Below are 7,727 nucleotides of genomic sequence, written 5' to 3' on the forward strand. Positions count from 1 at the left end.
ATTTTAAGGCATTGAGCGATTAGCAGGTTATACTTAACTTTGAAACGCTAATGAACGTCTAAATCAGTTACATTTGAGACGCATTGCGCTATATGGTTCGCAATATCCTGCGCCCTTAAAGCCTAAGAATCTGAATTTCTGCCATGATTAGGATATTTGGTGCATTACTTTTTGTCTAGTTTGATCAAATTCTGCTTTCTTGCCACGACAACCAAATTTTGCGATTGTTATGGATTCTTCATTTATTGCAGTAGTTTAAATACACTGCAGTTTAGGTTAGTGTGTGACCGAATGACAAGGTGTCCACACAATCATATAAGTATATTTACGTTCCTGTGTTAAAGACAGCAAGATGGCATTTGACAAATGTTCTAGGATCTTACCTGTTATTGGTTGGTAGCCCTGCTAATACATCTTGTCATTTTTCATAGTGTGTTTCTTTTGCATGTAATCTGTTATATTTGATGTGGATAGAGGCGATGGATTATGTTAAAAGATTATCCATGTGTGACTATTTACAAAAAACAGTGAAGCGTAATTGTTAATATTGGAAACGTATACGTCTGATTATGCTTAACTTTTCAGTATATGAGCATTTTCATGTAATCCTATTTAAAGTATCCCTTATGTTATGACCTAAGAAATCCTAATAGAATATTGACGATTCATGAAATCAAATGACAAATATCGTAGAGTGGTTATATAGAAATGAAATGGATTGGAAGCAAACGAACTAAAATGAATAATTCGCGGAGCAGACGGCAAGTATTGTTGCCAGACAGTTCCTGTTGGATTATTTTCGTTGCATTGAATACACGTAAAAGTATGTTAAAAGAACCCAGTCTTATTATTCGTGAAATATACCTATTCCGGATATACGGTTACGTATACTTGTTGTATGAAAAACAATATAGGACGATCATTTTATTATATATGGTGTAACTACCCTCTACCTCTGTGAAAGTCCAACGCATAGATTGTGATGTTAAAATTGTGAACGATAAAGCAAAGTAAATATCGGATCTGATAGTTAACCATACACAAGGCTAAACTGTAACCAGTAACAAACCCTGCACCTGAGAATCTTTTCAAATACATGTGAATAATGGCGTATTATACCGAATCTCATATAGTTAACAAACTCTGGTGCCGCTTATCACGTTTCGAAACATGAGTGATATGTTTCGGACACAAAGGAAAGGAAAATTCCTTTGTAATGTTTCAGGATCCAAGACGTGCAACGTTGGCTGGTTGGTTGTTTAGGTTTTAGGCTTATCAACTGCCAAGGTCATTAAGGCGTCAGATCATGCTAAAACCACTCACACACTCACTATGCATGTGGCTTATAAGCCGTGCAACATTGATGACAAAGAACAAAAATGTGAAAATATTTGCATATGCTCTCTTCTAACAATCTCTTCTCTTCTTGATAGGAAACTCAATCCCTTACGTATGCATCAATGTTGATTATACCATACCATCAGCTATTGATATACAATGTAATTTAGATTATGTCATGAGTCTTTGCCTTACGTCCTTAATTAAGTAGAGAAAGGACTTCACGATAGTCGTGTAAATGTTTGAGATCTGATTTTTTAACTGACTTAAAAAATTCACATTGTATCATGCACAACATTTACCGGTACAAAAACTAGAGAGAGAATAACAAACAAACTTGCCCTGTTGCTAACCACTGACAGGTACCATTTTGGTCTTTTCAAACTGCTAAGTGTGATACTTTACTAGCAAGTTATTTATTTTTTTTTTTTTACTATTGATGGAATAGCCATTTTATTGCCAGAAGCAGTAGATTTGAAAAATTTTCAAATTTTTTACTAGTAAATTTATGGTATCATGGATTAAGATTCCTGTTTCATGTATGAAATTATTGATCATTTCCTTCATTATGTTTAAGAATGCCACTATTATTTTCTTAAGGAAAAAAAATCTGTGTCGAAATAAGAGTACCAAGTATTTGGTGAAATCGTCAAAAAAGAAATTTGCCCAAATATGCCTTAAAAGAGTTCTGGTACACAGAACCCAGACTAACTGACCGCCAGTTTGATTAACTGTTTGGGTTGGCCTTGCAACTAACTGCCAGGGTCATTAAATCTGTCAGCGGCAAGCTACACATAATTTCAAAACCACATACACTCGTACACAGTCTGCGGCCCATGTCTCCAGCTAGCAGCAAGGCCACTGATTGTGGCACACGTAATTGTCATGTTACTCAGTAAACTGTGTGCAGTTGCTCATAACCATTCTCCCCTCGTGTCCTCTCTTTAGCTTCTCCTTCAGAGAGTCAATTACGCCCCAGATGACTACCCTGATTGTACTACATGAGTTAACGGCATATGAATATGTATAGGATTTTTAGAAGATATTATCAAAGCAGGCTTGACTTTTTACATTTATAGCTAAATGTAGTCGCTCGCACTGTTGCAACCAGTCACTGAAATCTCTTTTATATATCTGGGTTTCAGCCAGAGGGAAAAATCATTCCTTGACCGCACAGCAGAGGAACAATATTAAAAACAAGTTAGATCAGTGTGACGTGAAGAAGTAGACGCATTTCACTAGTTTTTGTCTGGATGTTCGAACACAGACGACCCGTCTTCAGGTGTCACCTCATACTGTTTACTTGTTTCACATATTGCGTTTCTTCCTTTACAACTTGAGAAATAAATTAAACTCAGGTAAGAAAGTCCACTGTTCATGCCACTAAATTTGAAGTCAAGAATAGATATATACAGGAAACTTACGCGTTTCCTGATTTCCTGTATTTGAACATCAAGATCTCAAAGTTGTATTTATATATAGAACAGTTGCCTCGCTAATGGATACGTTTCGATTTTGTAACATTTTAAACTATGCCGTTTACTCTACTGAACAAAGAGAATGAGAAAAACAATTGAAGCTGCATATATCACTGTAATTGATAACATAATGTATATCGAAAGCAGCAAACTTATTGGTTGTAAGCGAGGTGCAGAGTAGGGGGCGCCAACAGTCAATCAGGGAGCAGAATTCTCAGGCAGCGAGGTGCCCCGCGCCCGCTTGAATTCATGGCCATTTTGGGTCGCTGGGTGGGCAAGACCCTGGGGGTCGAAAATTTAAAGTGATAAAGTTCTCCCATTACTCCTCGTGCCCCACACACACACACACACACACACACACACACACACACAGAAAGATCATGAGAGGCAAGTGTTTTGGGAGCAGCTGAATGAGTGTGTTAGTGGTTTTGATGCACGAGACCGGGTTATAGTGATGGGTGATTTGAATGCAAAGGTGAGTAATGTGGCAGTTGAGGGAATAATTGGTATACATGGGGTGTTCAGTGTTGTAAATGGAAATGGTGGAGAGCTTGTAGATTTATGTGCTGAAAAAGGACTGATGATTGGGAATACCTGGTTTAAAAAGCGAGATATACATAAGTATATTCATGTAAGTAGGAGAGATGGCCAGAGAGCGTTATTGGATTTCGTGTTAATTGACAGGCGCGCGAAAGAGAGACTTTTGGATGTTAATGTGCTGAGAGGTGCAACTGGAGGGATGTCTGATCATTATCTTGTGGAGGCTAAGGTGAAGATTTGTATGGGTTTTCAGAAAAGAAGAGTGAATGTTGGGGTGAAGAGGGTGGTGAGAGTAAGTGAGCTTGGGAAGGAGACTTGTGTGAGGAAGTACCAGGAGAGACTGAGTACAGAATGGAAAAAGGTGAGAACAATGGAAGTAAGGGGAGTGGGGGAGGAATGGGATGTATTTAGGGAATCAGTGATGGATTGCGCAAAAGATGCTTGTGGCATGAGAAGAGTGGGAGGTGGGTTGATTAGAAAGGGTAGTGAGTGGTGGGATGAAGTAAGAGTATTAGTGAAAGAGAAGAGAGAGGCATTTGGACGATTTTTGCAGGGAAAAAATGAAATTGAGTGGGAGATGTATAAAAGAAAGAGACAGGAGGTCAAGAGAAAGGTGCAAGAGGTGAAAAAAAGGGCAAATGAGAGTTGGGGTGAGAGAGTATCATTAAATTTTAGGGAGAATAAAAAGATGTTCTGGAAGGAGGTAAATAAAGTGCGTAAGACAAGGGAGCAAATGGGAACTTCAGTGAAGGGCGCAAATGGGGAGGTGATAACAAGTAGTGGTGATGTGAGAAGGAGATGGAGTGAGTATTTTGAAGGTTTGTTGAATGTGTTTGATGATAGAGTGGCAGATATAGGGTGTTTTGGTCGAGGTGGTGTGCAAAGTGAGAGGGTTAGGGAAAATGATTTGGTAAACAGAGAAGAGGTAGTAAAAGCTTTGCGGAAGATGAAAGCCGGCAAGGCAGCAGGTTTGGATGGTATTGCAGTGGAATTTATTAAAAAAGGGGGTGACTGTATTGTTGACTGGTTGGTAAGGTTATTTAATGTATGTATGACTCATGGTGAGGTGCCTGAGGATTGGCGGAATGCGTGCATAGTGCCATTGTACAAAGGCAAAGGGGATAAGAGTGAGTGCTCAAATTACAGAGGTATAAGTTTGTTGAGTATTCCTGGTAAATTATATGGGAGGATATTGATTGAGAGGGTGAAGGCATGTACAGAGCATCAGATTGGGGAAGAGCAGTGTGGTTTCAGAAGTGGTAGAGGATGTGTGGATCAGGTGTTTCCTTTGAAGAATGTATGTGAGAAATACTTAGAAAAGCAAATGGATTTGTATGTAGCATTTATGGATCTGGAGAAGGCATATGATAGAGTTGATAGAGATGCTCTGTGGAAGGTATTAAGAATATATGGTGTGGGAGGCAAGTTGTTAGAAGCAGTGAAAAGTTTTTATCGAGGATGTAAGGCATGTGTACGTGTAGGAAGAGAGGAAAGTGATTGGTTCTCAGTGAATGTAGGTTTGCGGCAGGGGTGTGTGATGTCTCCATGGTTGTTTAATTTGTTTATGGATGGGGTTGTTAGGGAGGTGAATGCAAGAGTTTTGGAAAGAGGGGCAAGTATGAAGTCTGTTCTGGATGAGAGAGCTTGGGAAGTGAGTCAGTTGTTGTTCGCTGATGATACAGCGCTGGTGGCTGATTCATGTCAGAAACTGCAGAAGCTGGTGACTGAGTTTGGTAAAGTGTGTGAAAGAAGAAAGTTAAGAGTAAATGTGATTAAGAGCAAGGTTATTAGGTACAGTAGGGTTGAGGGTCAAGTCAATTGGGAGGTGAGTTTGAATGGAGAAAAACTGGAGGAAGTGAAGTGTTTTAGATATCTGGGAGTGGATCTGGCAGCGGATGGAACCATGGAAGCGGAAGTGGATCATAGGGTGGGGGAGGGGGCGAAAATTCTGGGAGCCTTGAAGAATGTGTGGAAGTCGAGAACATTATCTCGGAAAGCAAAAATGGGTATGTTTGAAGGAATAGTGGTTCCAACAATGTTGTATGGTTGCGAGGCGTGGGCTATGGATAGAGTTGTGCGCAGGAGGATGGATGTGCTGGAAATGAGATGTTTGAGGACAATGTGTGGTGTGAGGTGGTTTGATCGAGTAAGTAACGTAAGGGTAAGAGAGATGTGTGGAAATAAAAAGAGCGTGGTTGAGAGAGCAGAAGAGGGTGTTTTGAAATGGTTCGGGCACATGGAGAGAATGAGTGAGGAAAGATTGACCAAGAGAATATATGTGTCGGAGGTGGAGGGAATGAGGAGAAGAGGGAGACCAAATTGGAGGTGGAAAGATGGAGTGAAAAAGATTTTGTGTGATCGGGGCCTGAACATGCAGGAGGGTGAAAGGAGGGCAAGGAATAGAGTGAATTGGAGCGATGTGGTATACCGGGGTTGACGTGCTGTCAGTGGATTGAATCAAGGCATGTGAAGCGTCTGGGGTAAACCATGGAAAGCTGTGTAGGTATGTATATTTGCGTGTGTGGACGTATGTATATACATGTGTATGGGGGTGGGTTGGGCCATTTCTTTCGTCTGTTTCCTTGCGCTACCTCGCAAACGCGGGAGACAGCGGCAAAAAAAAAAAAAAAAAATATATATATATATATATATATATATATATATATATATATATATATATATCCCTGGGGATAGGGGATTAAGAATGCTTCCCACGTATTCCCTGAGTGTCGTAGAAGGCGACTAAAAGGGGAGGGAGCGGGGGCTGGAAATCCTCCCCTCTCGTTTTTTTTTTCTAATTTTCCAAAAGAAGTTCCGGAACAGAGGGGGCCAGGTGAGGATATTCCAAAAGAGGCCCAGTTCTCTGTTCTTGACGCTACCTCGCTAACGCGGGAAATGGCAAATAGTTTAAAAGAAAAAAAAGATATATATATATATATATATATATATATATATATATATATATATATATATATATATTTTGTCGCTGTTTTCCGCGTTGGCGAGGTAGCGCAAGGAAACAGACGAAAGAATGGCCCAACCCACCCACATACACATGTATATACATAAAACGTCCACACGCACTTATACATACATATACACTTCAACGTATACATACATATACATATATACACATGTACATATTCATACATGCTGCCTTCATCCATTTTCGCCGCCACCCCGCCACACATGAAATTGCAACCCCCTCCCCCCGCGTGCGCGCGAGATAGCGCTAGGAAAAGACAACAAAGGCCTCATTCGTTCACACTCAGTCTCTAGTCATGTGTAATGCACCGAAACCACAGCTCCCTTTCCACATTCAGGCCCCACAAAACTTCCCATGGTTTACCTCAGACGGTTCACATGCCCTGGTTCAATCCATTGACAGCACGTCTACCCCGGTATACTACATCGTTCCAGTTCCCTCTATTCCTTGCACGCCCCGATCGCTCAAAATCTTTTTCACTCCATCCTTCCACTTCCAATTTGGTCTCCCACTTCTCTTTGTTTCCCCCACCTGACTCACATATCCTCTTTGTCAATCTTTCCTCACTCATTCTCTCCATGTGACCAAACCATTTCATTACACTCTCTTCTGCTCTCTCAACCACTCTCTTTCTGTTACCACACATCTCTCTCAACTCCTTTCATTTCTTACTCTTTAAAACCACCTCTTGCATTCACCTCCCTGACAACCCCATCCATAAACAAATTACTTTGAATTCCGGTTTATGGAAAATATGTTTATTCTAACAAAGACAAATATATTAAGATATTGATACAGTTATTATTTGTTGAGTTTGTTCTACTATATTTTTAGTCTACCCGCATTAAGAAAACAAATCATCGTCACAGCTTATGAATTGACTCTCATGCCACTGGGAATGGTAAACACGATAGTAATGTATGACGGAAGCCGCGCTGCCTTGAACTGATCGCTGTAAGTTGTAGGTCAGTGTGCCGTGGAAAGGTCATTGCCAGGAACCTGCTCGGCGGGGAAGAAGGTTCAGTTGGGCGGGGTACGCCGCCTCACACACCAGCGGCCGGGGTGTTCCGCTACCACAGCGAGTGGTAATACAAGCCTCGCACCTCCGACGCATCGTCTGACGCCCACCAACGGGTAAGTGCTCTCGCAAAAGTTTTCGTGGTCAGACCTGAATAACCCTATTCTGATATATTGGTTTCTCATTACTGTCGTTCTCACCACAAATGGCAACTCAAGAAAAGAAAAAACCGACCTAAGTATTGGAAAAGGCTACAGTTCTATATAGTTCACAATGTCGCGTGTTTAAGTTGAGCCTAAAGGATATCTTGATGTGTTATTCGAGAGATGTGTGTGTGCCCTGAATATGTAAATGTCTGTCATATGTA

General features: G+C 40.7%; 1 protein-coding gene across 2 annotated transcripts in view; it reads left to right on the forward strand.

Annotated features, from left to right (window-relative positions):
* Nucleotides 1–7,727, forward strand: part of LOC139750824 (uncharacterized) — a 54,318-nt gene that overhangs the window by 4,681 nt on the left and 41,910 nt on the right. The window contains exon 3 of one of the 2 annotated variants that reach the window (XM_071665592.1): nucleotides 7,308–7,476. The exons of the other annotated variant lie outside the window; for it this stretch is intronic. The gene's annotated coding sequence lies outside the window, so the exon portion shown is untranslated. The remainder of the gene's footprint in view (nucleotides 1–7,307; nucleotides 7,477–7,727) is intronic. 2 annotated transcript variants of the gene reach the window in all.

Source organism: Panulirus ornatus, chromosome 10 (genome assembly GCF_036320965.1).
Source record: "Panulirus ornatus isolate Po-2019 chromosome 10, ASM3632096v1, whole genome shotgun sequence".
Classification (NCBI taxonomy): domain Eukaryota; kingdom Metazoa; phylum Arthropoda; class Malacostraca; order Decapoda; family Palinuridae; genus Panulirus; species Panulirus ornatus.